The sequence below is a fragment of the Lithobates pipiens genome, unplaced genomic scaffold (assembly GCF_037356315.1).
Source record: "Lithobates pipiens isolate NorthernLeopardFrog02 unplaced genomic scaffold, aLitPip1_a1.2 Scaffold_16, whole genome shotgun sequence".
NCBI classification, from domain to species: Eukaryota; Metazoa; Chordata; class Amphibia; order Anura; family Ranidae; genus Lithobates; species Lithobates pipiens.
This window is the reverse complement of record NW_027507748.1, coordinates 244403339-244416776: the sequence shown is the minus strand read 5'-3', so window position 1 is coordinate 244416776 and position 13438 is coordinate 244403339. Positions and strand designations below refer to the sequence as shown.

General features: G+C 45.7%; 1 protein-coding gene across 2 annotated transcripts in view; it reads left to right on the top strand.

Annotated features, from left to right (window-relative positions):
- REN (renin) overlaps window positions 1–13438 on the top strand; it is a 1244704-nt gene that overhangs the window by 95452 nt on the left and 1135814 nt on the right. The window lies entirely within an intron of this gene.

Genomic DNA, 13438 nt, shown 5'->3' with positions numbered 1-13438 from the left:
CACTCTTCCCTCTAAGGCAGTGGCCCTCTCCCTGATCTTCTGCATATCCTGCCTGATATGCAATAAGCCCTCCTTCATGCTGGTCTTTTCAGGCATACTAACTATACGTAAGTTAGACCTTCTCAGCCTGTTTTCCATATCCTCGACTCTGGCAAAGGTCTCATCTGATTTAGCAGATGCGCTGTGCATTTCCTGGATCAGGGGGGACAAATCATTCTCAATGGTGCGCACCTCTTCCCTCTAAGACTGTGGCCCTCTCCCTGATCTTCTGCATATCCTGCCTGATATGCATAAGCCCTCCTTCATGCTTCTAACCTCCACTGAGAGCTCAGTAAAAGAGGACCCATAGGAGTGAACTACAGTAAGAATGTCCTGCAATGGGGGCTCAGCACTGTCCATTTCTGAGGGACTAGAAGTATCATGGACAGGGAGAGGGGCTGCAGAGGTACTCGCTGTGCTCCACGAGGCCTCAGGCATCATCCATGCCAGCACATGCTGGGGGTCCTGAGGCGGCTTCCCAGGTACATTCGATCTGCCAGCTTTAGCGGCGTTCTGTGGCTGGTTGTTATGGCCATTTCTGGGACTGCTAGGCTCGGGTGAATACTGTGCCAGCTTTGCGGCCGCCGAGGCATAGGCCTCCTTTCCTGCATGCTGCTGGAGCGGGGAGCCGCCATTTTGGGCCACTCCGTCAGCACGAGGGGCCTCCGGTTTTGTTTTAGACATCCCGTTTTTGGTAATTCAGCGACCGGATGTTGCATCAGGGGTGGCTCCACACCGGAAGCGGAATTTCCAATCTATTTCGGCGGTAGTATAGGCTCACAGCAGGATTGATCAGTTCAGGATACAGGAGCTTATGTGAGACACGTCTGCTCACATGAACATCCAAGCCACCCCCCCAATTACAATTCTTGATATAATCATTTTACAGCAGGGCGCACCAGCACCCACCAAGAGTCACTTTGAGGGCTTACAGTGTTGTGGCAACACCAACACTTTAGGCCCACATTTCTGCAGAGCATATAGGGCAGGCCCCTACTTTCAAACATTGAACTTACAAACGTCTCTTACTTTCAAAGGGAAGGAGACAACTGGAAGGGAGATGAAAAAAGACGGACGGCCAAAAAATTATACAGAGGTGATAACCCTTCCCTATGTTTTCCAAAAAGCTTAAAAATGGATTTTTTGACTGGAGCTACACTTTAAAAATGTACCATTTCAAAATTACAAACAGATTCTACTTAACACAACAAACCTACACAGTCCCTGCCTGTATACTGGTTTTCTGAGTATATAGGGCCTGGGGGCCCCACGCCTTTCCTTTTTTTAATTTGGGTACGGGGTTCCCCTTAATATCCGTACAAGACCCAAAGGGGCTGGTAATGGGCAGGAGGGCTACCCATGCCATTTTTTTTCAATGATTTTCATCCATATTGCCAGGACAAGACTTTATATTAAAACTGCAAGCAGTTTTAAATTACTTTTTTCCGTTAAATGTCATTTTGTGCAGGGACTGTTCTAAACACAGGAAACACGTGCCACTTCACAGGCATACTATAGACACCCCCCAGGCACAATATTTAAAGGAATATTTCACTCTTTTTTTTTTTCACTTTAATCGTCATTAACCACCTCCCGCCCGCCCTATAGCCGAATGACGGCCGTAGAGCAGGCGGGTTCCTTCGCTTGGCCGTCCCTGGACGGCCTTGTGTTTACTTCCGCAATGCGCGCCGCCGGGGGCACGCATCACGGAAGTTTTGTATTCGCCGTGTCTCCCGGAGACAGGCAAATACAGATCGCCGTGAACGGCCAATCAAAGCGGCCGTTCACAGCGCGATCGCAGCTGCCAATGGGAGATGATCTCAAATGTAAACATATGAGATCATCTCCCATTGCCGTGTCTCTCCCTCCTCACACAGAGACAGCGTGTGAGGAGAGAGAGGATCTGTGAGTGATACATTGTTACACTGTCAGCCCCAGTGCCAGTGCCATCTGCCAGTAGTGCCAGCGCCACCTGCCAGTGCCAGCGCCACCTGCCAGCACCAGTGCCACCTGCCAGTGCCATCCGTCAGCCCCAGTGCCAGTGCCACCTGCCAGTGCCATCCTTCAGCCCCAGTGCCGCCAGTGCCACCGCCACCTGCCAGCGCCATCTGCCAGCCGCAGTGCCATCTGCCAGCCCCATTTTCCAGAGCAATTAGCCAGAGCAAATAGCCAGCACCATCTGCCAGTGCCAGCCCCAGTGCCATCTGTCAGCGACATCTGCCAGCGACATCTGTCAGCCCCATCTGAAGTTTTGTATTCGCCGTGTCTCCCGGAGACAGGCAAATACAGATCGCTGTGAACGGCCAATCAAAGCGGCCGTTCACAGCGTGATCGCAGCTGCCAATGGGAGATGATCTCAAATGTAAAAATATGAGATCATCTCCCATTGCCGTGTCTCTCCCTCCTCACACAGAGACAGCGTGTGAGGAGAGAGGATCTGTGAGTGATACATTGTTACACTGTCAGTGCCATCCGCCAGCCCCAGTGCCATCCGCCAGCCCCAGTGCCATCCGCCAGCCCCAGTGCCATCCGCCAGCCCCATTGCCACCTGCCAGTGCCATCCTTCAGCGCCAGTGCCACGCGCCAGTGCCACCTGCCAGTGCCATCCGCCAGCCCCAGTGCCATCCGCCAGCCCCAGTGCCATCCGCCAGCCCCAGTGCCACCTGCCAGTGCCATTGCCACCTGCCAGTGCCATCCTTCAGCGCCAGTGCCACGCGCCAGTGCCACCTGCCAGCGCCATCTGCCAGCTGCAGTGCCATCTGCCAGCCCCATTTTCCAGAGCAATTAGCCAGAGCAAATAGCCAGCACCATCTGCCAGTGCCAGCCCCAGTGCCATCTGCCAGCGACATCTGTCAGCCTCATCTGCCTCCAGTGCCGTGTTGTCAGTGCCACGTGTCGTCAGTGCCACCTGCCACGTCAGTGTCACCTGTGATCAGCGTCACCTGTCAGTGTCACCTGCCAAATCAGCGTCACCTGTCAGTGTCATCTGCCAGATCAGCGTCACCTGTCAGTGCCATTTGTGATCAATAAAAATGTCACAAAGATTGTATTCAGCTGAGGAGGCATATGATATTCTTGCAGCCGACGAGAGCAACGGGGAGGTTTCCGCTTTGGATTCCTCCTCATATTCAGATTGTGAGTCTGACGTGGACTACGAGCCTGTCCTCAGCAGCGGTACCATGACAGCCTCAGAGGAGGAAGATGATAGTCCGCCCGTCAGACGAAGGAGCACTGGTGAGGAGGCGGTACCATCCACCAGCACCGCAGAGCCATCCACCGGCAACCCAGTGCCATCCACCGGCACCACAGTACCTCGGCAAAGGCCACGTACAAGTGGGGTGTCAACTCGGCCCCAAAGGGTTAGGTCCCATGCCAGCCTTCCCTATTCCCTCCAGAACCCCTTGTGGTTTCCTCCTAACTCAGGAGAAGCTAACGTTCTCCCTTTCATGTCAACCCAGGAGTCCAGGTGGACACACACAGTTTTTCCCTGATGGACTTTTTCCACCTAATTTTTACAGAGGACATGCTTGAATCCATTGTGGTCCAGTCCAACCTATATGCCCAACAATTTATTGAAAGCAACCCAACGTCCTCTTATTCCCGTCCCTACAAGTGGCGAGCCCTAACAGTGGAGGAGTTTAAAATTTTTTTGGGCCTCACATTTTGTATGGGACTAAACAAAAAAAAAAGGAAATATGTGCATATTGGTCATCCCGCCCCATCTATCACATGCCCATCTTTTCCTCAATAATGTCCCGGACCAGATATCTAATGATAATGAGATTCCTACACTTTAACGACAATACCCAGTGCCTTCCCTGGAATGACCCAAATTTTGATAAACTTTACAAAATTCGGCCGCTAATAAATTATTTTTCTCAGATTTTCCCCCAGTTGTTTACCCCAGACCAACACATGTGTGGCTGAGTCCCTGATCAAATTTTCTGGCAGGCTGGGCCTAAAGCAATTTATTCCCTCCAAAAGGGCCCGCTATGGGGTGAAAATGTATAAATTGTGTGATCGAGCCACAGGGTATACATATTCCTTCATGGTATACGAAGGGAAGGACACCCAGCTACATCCCCCTAATTGCCCCGAATACATCGGATCGATTGGGAAAGTTGTTTGGGAACTCATAAACCCACTCCTGGAGAAAGGCTACCATCTGTATGTGGACAATTTTTATACCAGTTTACCCCTGTTCCGCAACCTCCATAGAAAGCAAACTCCAGCATGTGGCACCGTAAGAACGAACCGGAAGGGCTTTCCTCAAAGCCTCGTCAACAAAGGGCTAAGAAAAGGCGAAGCGGCGAGTTTACGGAACGAGGAAATTTTGACTGTGAAGTGGAGGGACAGAAGGGATGTCTACATGCTTTCTTCGATCCACAACAACACTTTTGTTGAGATCACCAGGAGGGATGGCCCAATACAAAAACACACTTGTATCCCTGAGTACAACATGTTCATGGGGGGTGTCGACTTGAACGACCAGATGCTCGAACCCTATCTTGCCACGAGAAGAACATACAAGTGGTATAAAAAGATTTCAATTTATTTCTTTAATTTGGCCATATACAACACATATGTAATTTATCGTAAATCCACAGAAAGACCCATACCCTTCCTTGGCTACCAGGAGGAAATCACCACTGCCCTTATATACCCCAACGGCCCACCACAAAACATTCGATCCGATGTAATTAGCAGACTCTCTGAACGCCACTTTCCTGATAAAATCCCTCCCAGACCAACAGGCCCAAGACATCAGAAAAAATGTCGGGTGTGCAGCAAACGAGGATTGAGAAGAGACACCACTTATCATTGTGCCCAATGCCCTTCCCAACCAGGCCTCTGCATAGGTGACTGTTTCCGCCGTTACCATACTTCAGTGAATTATTAGTATAATATGGTAACCATAACCCTCACTCCCTGCCATTTACCTTCAAACCCCTTATGCCTCTGCTTGCTCTGCTCTGACCCTGGCTTGTTATTCGACCACGCTTCTGCCTACTGATTCTGTTTATGCCTCTGCCTGATCTGGAACTGACCCTGGACTGTTATTCGACCACGCTTCTGCCTACTGATTCTGTACATACCTCTGCCTGATCTGGAACTGACCCTGGACTGTTTGACCATGCCTTTTGCTTGCCTCTTGGACTGATCTTGTACCCTCTCAGTGGACTAGTGGGATTCATAACAGGGGTCTCACATATGTGAGGGGCTCCAGAATAGTTTTTTTGGATGAAGAAGACAATTTCCTTTGTTTTCTCATTCCTAGATTAGGGTCTGGAGACTCAGAGGCTTCAAGGAGATTTGGGTGGGAGAAGCCTCTACCCCTATCCCCATTCTGTCCTGAACAAGGCCCTACTTCTGCCTGCTGCCTGTAGGACCTATACCATCATGCCTCTGCCTGTTGCATGAACTGACCACACCACATGGATGGACCATGTTCCTGCCTACTACCAGGACCAATATTTTGGCAATGCTGACGATCTCTTCCTGCACTGACCTTAGACTGTATATGGACAGTATACCTGCCTGTTGCCTGGAAAATTGTGTTCACTTTTGCTGACCAAGTCCCTGCCTGCTGCCTGGACCAGTGCTATCATCCTGTGGACAACTGCGCTGCTAAAACCACAGGTAATCTTTTGTTTACTCTTTTCTCAGCAGAATGTATTTTGGGGTGTAATTCTTGGTATGTGCATGCTTCGTGTCCCTGGAACACCTGATGGTGTTCCTTGCATGTTGGGCCTCTGTATGTGGCCAAGCTGTGTAAAAGTCTCACATATTTGGTATTGCCATATTCAGGAGGAGTAGCAGAACGTATTTTGGGGTGTTATTTTTGCTATGTACATGCTATGTGTTGGAAATATCTTATAAATGGACAACTTTGCGTAAAAAAAAAAAAAAAAAAAAATGCGTTTTAATTTTTTTTCCACATTTTCCCGAAACTTCTGGAAAAAAATAAACCATTCAAAAGACTCAATATGCCTCATAGATTATACATTGGGGTGTTAGCTTTCCAAAATGGGGTCACTTTGTGGGCATTTCCATTGTCCTGGTGCTCCAGGGCCTTCAAAAATGTAATAGGTGGTTGAGAAATGAGTTGTGTAATTTATGCTCCTAGAACGCCTAATGGTGCCATTTCAATATTGGGCCTCTGTATGTGGCCAGGCTGTGTAAAAGTCTCACACATTTGGTATCGTTATACTCAGGAGGAATAGTAGAACGTATTTTGGGGTGTCATTTGTGGTATACACATGCCATGTGAGAGAAATAACCTATTACATTGAAAATTTTGTGAGAAAAAAAAAAAAAAAATCTTCATTTTGCAAAGAATTGTGGGAAAAAGATGACGGCATCAAAAACCTCACCATGCATCTTAGTAAATACCTTGGAATGTCTACTTTCAAAAAAGGGGTCATTTGGGGGGTATTTGTACTTTCCTGACTTGTTCGGGTCGCAAGAAATGAGATAGGCCATCAGGTGTGATCAATTTTTTATGATTCGCACCACAGCTTGTAGACTCTCTAACTTTCACAAAGACCAAATAATATCCACTAATTTGGGTTATTTTTACCAAAGATATGTAGCAGTATAAGTTGTGGCCAAAATTTATGAAAAAAAATTATAATTTGCAAAATTTTATCACAGAAACAAAGAAATATGCGTTTTTTTTCAAAATTTTCGGTCTTTTTTCATTTATAGCGCAAAAAATAAAAACCCCAGAGGTGATCAAATACCACCAAAAGAAAGCTCTATTTGTGGGAAAAAAAAAGACACAAAATTAATTTGGGTACAGTGTTGCATGACTGAGTAATTGTCATTCAAAGTGTGAGAGCACCAAAAGCTGAAAATTGGTCTGGTCAGGAAGGGTGTTTAAGTGCCCAGTAAGCAAGTGGTTAAAATCAGTGCTCCCGAAAAAACGTCAATTTAAAAAAAAAAATTGGCATTGATCCATGTCCCCTGGGGCAGGAGCTGGGTCCCCAAACCCTTTTTAAGACAATATCTTGCAGACTAGCCTTTAAAATTAGCACTTTTGATTTTGAATGTTCAAGTCCCATAGACTTTAATGGGGTTCTAAAGTTCATATGAATTTTTGGTCCATTCGAAGGTTCTGGTGCGAACCGTACCGGGGGGGGGGGGGGGGGCGGGGTGTGTTCGGCTCATCCCTAGTGCACAGTATGTATTGTGTACACCATCAGGAATGTAGTAGCAACTGCACTAGGGGTGCACGGTACTGTGTACACCAACAGAAGTGTAATAACAACTATGGGTGCACTGTATGTATTGTGTACACCACCAGGAAAGTAGTTGCAACTGCACTAGGGGTGCATGGTACTGTGTACACGAACAGAAGTTTAACCTCTAGAGATCCGCGCTATAGCCGAATGATGGCTACAGCACGGACCTGCTTTGCCGGGACTACGTCTATTGACGTCGTCCAGTGCACGAGCGGCCTGCACGCCCCCTGAGGGGCGTGCGCGGCGCACTCTGTGATCGGCGAGTCTGAGACTCGCCTGATCACGGATCCGAGCAAGGGGTCGATCCCGACCCCTTACCACGTGATCAGCTGTCAGCCAATGACAGCTGATCATGTGACAAAACAGAGCCGGCAATCGGCTATTTTTCCTCCTCACGCTGACAGCGCGAGGAGAAAAAAAAAAAGCCGATCACCAGCGGCCGTGATCGGGACATCAGTCCCGATCACGGCCAGCGTATCAGTGTCCACCTGCCACCCATCAGTGCCACCCATCAGTGCCCACAATCTGCTGCAAAAACAGTGCTGCACTTCAGTGCCGCCCATCAGTGCCCAGCAGTGCCGCCCATCAGTGCCCAGCAGTGCCGCCCATCAGTGCCCAGCAGTGCCGCCCATCAGTGCCCAGCAGTGCCACCTATCAGTCCCATCTATCAGTGGTACCCATCAGTGCCCATCCGTGCCGCCTTATCTGTGTCCATCAGTACTGCCTTATCTGTGCCCATCGGTGCCACCTTATCTGTGCCTATTAGTGCCCAACAGTGCAGCCTATCAGTGCCCACCAGCGCCGCCTCGTCAGCGCATTTCAATGAAGGAGAAAAATGACCTGTTTGCAAAATTTTATAACAAACTATTAAACATAATTTTTTTTTTTTGTTTGTTTGTTTAGCAAAAAATAAAACTCCCAGCTGGAATTAAATACCACCAAAAGAAGGCTCTATTTGTGGGGAAAAAATGATAAAAATTTAATTTGGGTACGGTGTTGTAGGACCGCGCAATTGTCATTCAAAGTGCATCAGCGCTGAAAGCTGAAAATTGGTCTGGGCAGGAGGGGGGTTTAAGTGCCCAGTAAGCAAGTGGTTAATAACAACTATGAGTGTACTGAATTGACCACCGCACTGGATACTGTGTACACTGCCTGAAGTATATTAGAAACAGTACACCAGGGATGGCCTGCAGTGAGATATAGCTAAACCTGGATACAGTGGAGATATATATATAATATATATATATATATATATATATATATATATATATATATATATATATATATATATATATATATATTACACTACACTGAATACTATTAAATTAAATACACTATACTGAATCGCCTGCCTGAAGTATATTAGAAACAATACACCAGGAAAGGCTTGCAGTGAGATACAGTGAATATATAATATATTAAATACACTGCAGCTTACTGAATCACCTGCCTGCTCAATCTAAATTACACTCTCATGCCAACGACACACTACACAAGGCCGTCGTGCAGGCGGCATTATATAGTGTGAGGCAGGGGCTTAGACCCCCCTGAGCCTTGATTGGCAAAAGGCATCCTGTCTTTGGAAAATTATGGCTCTCTTAGCTGAGGGCACTGGGATTGGCCACAGCATACAGGTTATGGTGCATCATACAGCAATGCACTGGGCTCCCACAGTGCATTATGGGCAGTTCGACGCCGATCGAATTTGGCACGAAAGGCCCATAATGTTCAGTTTTCGAAGAATGGGCGAACAGCCAATATTCCACCTCAAACAGAAAGCTCATCCCTAGAGTGCATGTGTGTCCATACAAACCTTCTTTTGTTTCTCTTGATGGGTACCTTATTACACCTATTTGGTATTTACTGTATATGTCAGATCCTTCATAGTCACACACAAATGCATTAATACCTACAAATGTTTTTAGTTCTGTTTATGTATTGTTATTTTTTTCAGAATGATGCTGGATATATTTCTTTAATTGATCTATGTTGGAGTTATTGTATATTGATTTTGCATCACCTGAATATTAATGAAGTTTGTTTTGTCTGTTATGTATGATGGGACTTCGAAACAGGAAGTGCAATCATGAAATTGGACACATTTGTGCTCTATCTTGGAATAGACATATATATTGCTACAATGATTACATTTCCATGTGGTTTAGACAAAGCATGAATCTCGTGTGGAACGCGTCAACTTTTGTTGTCGTCTGCCTATGTTTTGTAGTTTTTATCAAGTTTGAAAAATAAAACCCATTTTTGCATCGTGTGAGAGTGCAGCCATTCATCTTTCTTGCTTCTCGACAAGTACTTCAGTGGCTGCAACTGCTTTTACACAGGTTGGCATTCCTTGGAGGATTGAGTGCAGTTGTATGCTTTCATAGGCCACTATGTGTGTCCCTGATAGTGACCTCTGAATAATTAGGCTGTGGTTCCCTTGACAGAGAAATACAGTTGGAAGGTTTTGTTCTGGTCAGGCAATTTGAGAGCAGGCACGACCTGGATATCAGTTTTCAATTGGTTGAAGATGTTCTCCACTTCCTTTGTCCATTCAAAGGGTAGAGTCAGGGCAGTATAAAAGGGTTTCAATTTGGTGTTAGCATCTGGTATCCATTGTCTCACATATGAACACCATCCCAAAGAATTCTCGAAGCTGCTTGTGATTTTTCGGCTAAGGCATTTTAGTTATTGTCCGTTTCCTTTCAATGTCAATGTGTTTGGTTCCAGTTGCTAGACAATGACCAAGGAATTTCACATGAGGTCTACACAATTGTACTAGTACAATTGTACTAGATTGAGATATTTTAACAAAGTTTTGTTCACAATGTTCCTTTGTGTCTGCACCTCTTGGCAAGATGCACAATTTTACCACAATTTAAACATTTGCTGGTTTCTCTTTGAAAAGCATTTTGCTTTTTTTCTTTCCTTTCCTCTTCTTGTGCCTCAATGCTGCAGCACACTTTCCTCAGCAAAGCCCATTAAAATCCCCTCCACTCTGGCTTTGTTGCTATCAACCGTTTCCTTGTTGATTCTTCACAACCGCATTCTTGCAGCCTACTGCAGTAATGTTAGTGCGATCAGTCACATCTATTCCCACTGTCTCTGCCATGGTCTGGACATGCTTAACCAGTTTTAATAACGTTATACGGCGGTAGGTTGGCACTTGCGCAAATCACTGTAGCTGTATGGCGCTCACCTGCCATCCCCACGGTGATTGGATTCATTCCAGAACCGATCAGTCTCCAGGCCCAGGCCAGAAAAAAAAATTCGGACCTGGTGATTGGTTCTGGCAAATGAGAAACTGTCCTCTGCCTGTGAATGTAAACACAGGCAGAGGAAGTTATATACCTCCCCTCGTGAAGCCCTTTTCAGTTCCAGTGAGAGGAGAGAGGACATCTAAACGTGAGTTACATGAACACTACACTGACATAGTACATGTAGGCACACTTCTCCCCTCCCCGTTTGACCCCTGATCGCCTAGTAGTAGGTCCAGGGTACCTCCATTAACCCCCTAATAAAGGTTTAACCCCTTGATCACTCCCCCCCAGTTAACCCTTTCACCCTCTGTCACCATTGTCACTAATACAGTGTACAGATCTCTTTACTGATCACTGTATTTAGTGTCACGGGTGATGCTAGTTAGCCAGTTAGCTAGTTACTGTCACCGTCAGTCTTTTATAGCATCAGGGTACCCCCATATATTACCTAATATAGGTTTCAACCCCTTGATTATCCCCAGTTAACCCTTTCACCCCCTGTCACCAGTGTCGCTAGTATAGTGTACAGATCTTTTTGATACAGTGCAATGTGAATATGGTATCCAAATATTACCAAAAGCAGTGTATAATCAAAGTAACTGGCAATAAGGCTCAAAGCCTCAATGTGTGAAGAAAAACTGATTTCATACAGTTTTCATTAAAGTGCATAATTATAAATATGTAAATAATAATATATAATTTTATATAATTTTTTATAAATCCCAAAATCCTTATATATACAAAACAATTGTATTGAACCCACATAAAAAGCTGGTGATTCCTTTTAATTGTATCAAATATGAGACTGAAGAAACGTAAAGTGCTAATATCTCCAGTGCATCTCCTTCCACCGATTTCTAGGTAGATGTCCTACTCACCGGACACAATTGACATCCATAACAGGTAGTCAAAAACAGCAAAGCAAATAGGGCATCCAGAAAACGGAAGCTCAGAGATTTGGCACAATCAACGAATGGAAATGGCAGCACCATTAAAAGCAGTTATTAAAAGTATACAGGTTGCAATTACATAAGCATAAGAAAAAATTGCATTTGAGAGAATGGCAGGGACGCTGTCAGTGCTCCACCTGCGTTCCAATGAGTGACGTAGCATGTATCACTGGACCCAACGCATTTCGTCAGTAGCATCTGATGTCATCAGGAGTCATGTGATAGAGCCCGTCACTTCATCCTATTTATACATTGCCACAAAACAAGAATATCCAATCTGCTGCAATCCTCACAGCCAGCTTATATTAAAGTCTGAGAAACAATCAGTACCCAATATAGATATCATAAGCTAGCGAATCTATATATTATTTATTTAAAAAGGAAACTTAAAACCTAAAAATAATACGTTTAGAAATGTTCTATAATCTATAACTGGCAATTCACTATGGAAAACCTCCCCCAGTGTAGATTTAATGAATATGGATAAACCATCAGATGCCATCTTGTGGACAAAGTAATAAACTGCATCGTATATTGTAAACACAAGGCAATAATTAAAAAATATAAATACAATCAGAGGAAAAAAAGGATTGGAACACCATCACAATTTAAGTTTAATAATTTGCAATGAAATTATTGAGATCAATACCTAGGAGAGTGAGAGTATTTAATTTGTAAATCCATTGAGTATCGTTCTTAGAAATCCTCTGTGTCATATCACCTCCCCTCCAGTAAGGCTCAGGCTCAGTTATTTTTCTTCACCCACCATATACCCAATACAAGTTTAACCCCCTGATCACCCCCCAGTACAGGTTTTAGCATCAGTTAGGGTCAGCATCTTTCCAGGCAGTGTCAGCTAAGTGGCAGTAGCGCTAACACCACGCACACACCATACACCTCCCTTACTCGTATAGTGTTTGAACGGATCAATAGCTTTGATCTGTTTAGATCTATACTAGCGTCCCTAGTCGTTTAGTGTTCTCAAAAGTGCAGGTGCCAGCAGGATCAGCCCAGACACCTGCTAACACCTGCGTTTAGCCCCTTTACCCAGCCCAGGCCATCCCATCCAAGTGCAGTATCAATCGATCACTGTCACTTACAAAACACAACACACATAACTTCAGCATTCGCAGAGTCAGGCCTGATCCTTGTAAACGCTAAAAGTTTTTTGGTAGTGATTGAAGCAGGCTCTGACAATCAGGTGCTCTTTTGCCTGTGAGTCACACTAGTTCTACTGTACCCATGGACGTCCGCAGGTAGGGGCAAGGGGGGTCAAGTGCCCCCCTCTGGAATCAGGGATCGGATCTTGAATTCAGCACAGTTGCGTCGCTATCGGGGTGCGGGCAGCCAAGGTGCTGTCAAGCCCCTCCATCAGTGTAGTGTGACTTTGGGCTCTTTTCCATGCTCAGTCCAGCAGAGAACTTGGCAGCACTGTGACAGGAGAAAGGTGAGCTCCGGGCTATCAGAGGTTTCCCCCCACTCATTCCCCTTTCTCCTGTCAGGGAAAAGATGACAGCTCTCACCAGGTTCCCTACCCAGCTTCCTGCCTGCTCTGTTCCTTTTCTATTGGCCATAACGGAGAGCCAATCAAATGAGACTAAGACCTTGTACACACGGTCGGAGAATCTGTCGGAATGAGTCTTATCGGACCGTGTCGTCAGATAATCCGACTGTGTGTGGTATGCATCGGACTGATTTCGTCCGAATCTCCGTCCGACCCAGTAGAGCATTTTCATCGGACCAAGTGCCACGCATGCTCGTTCAGGTAAAACTACTGCTCGTAAGCGATATAGCACATTCGTCACGCTGCAATGTTAAAAAATCATTCATCAAGCGCATTCTCTTGTTCTTTACAATGCTGCAAGAACCAACTTCTTTTGATGCTCAGTCACACACACTTCTCCCGAACGGATTTCATTACTCTTGTTTAACCATTTCAGCAATACAA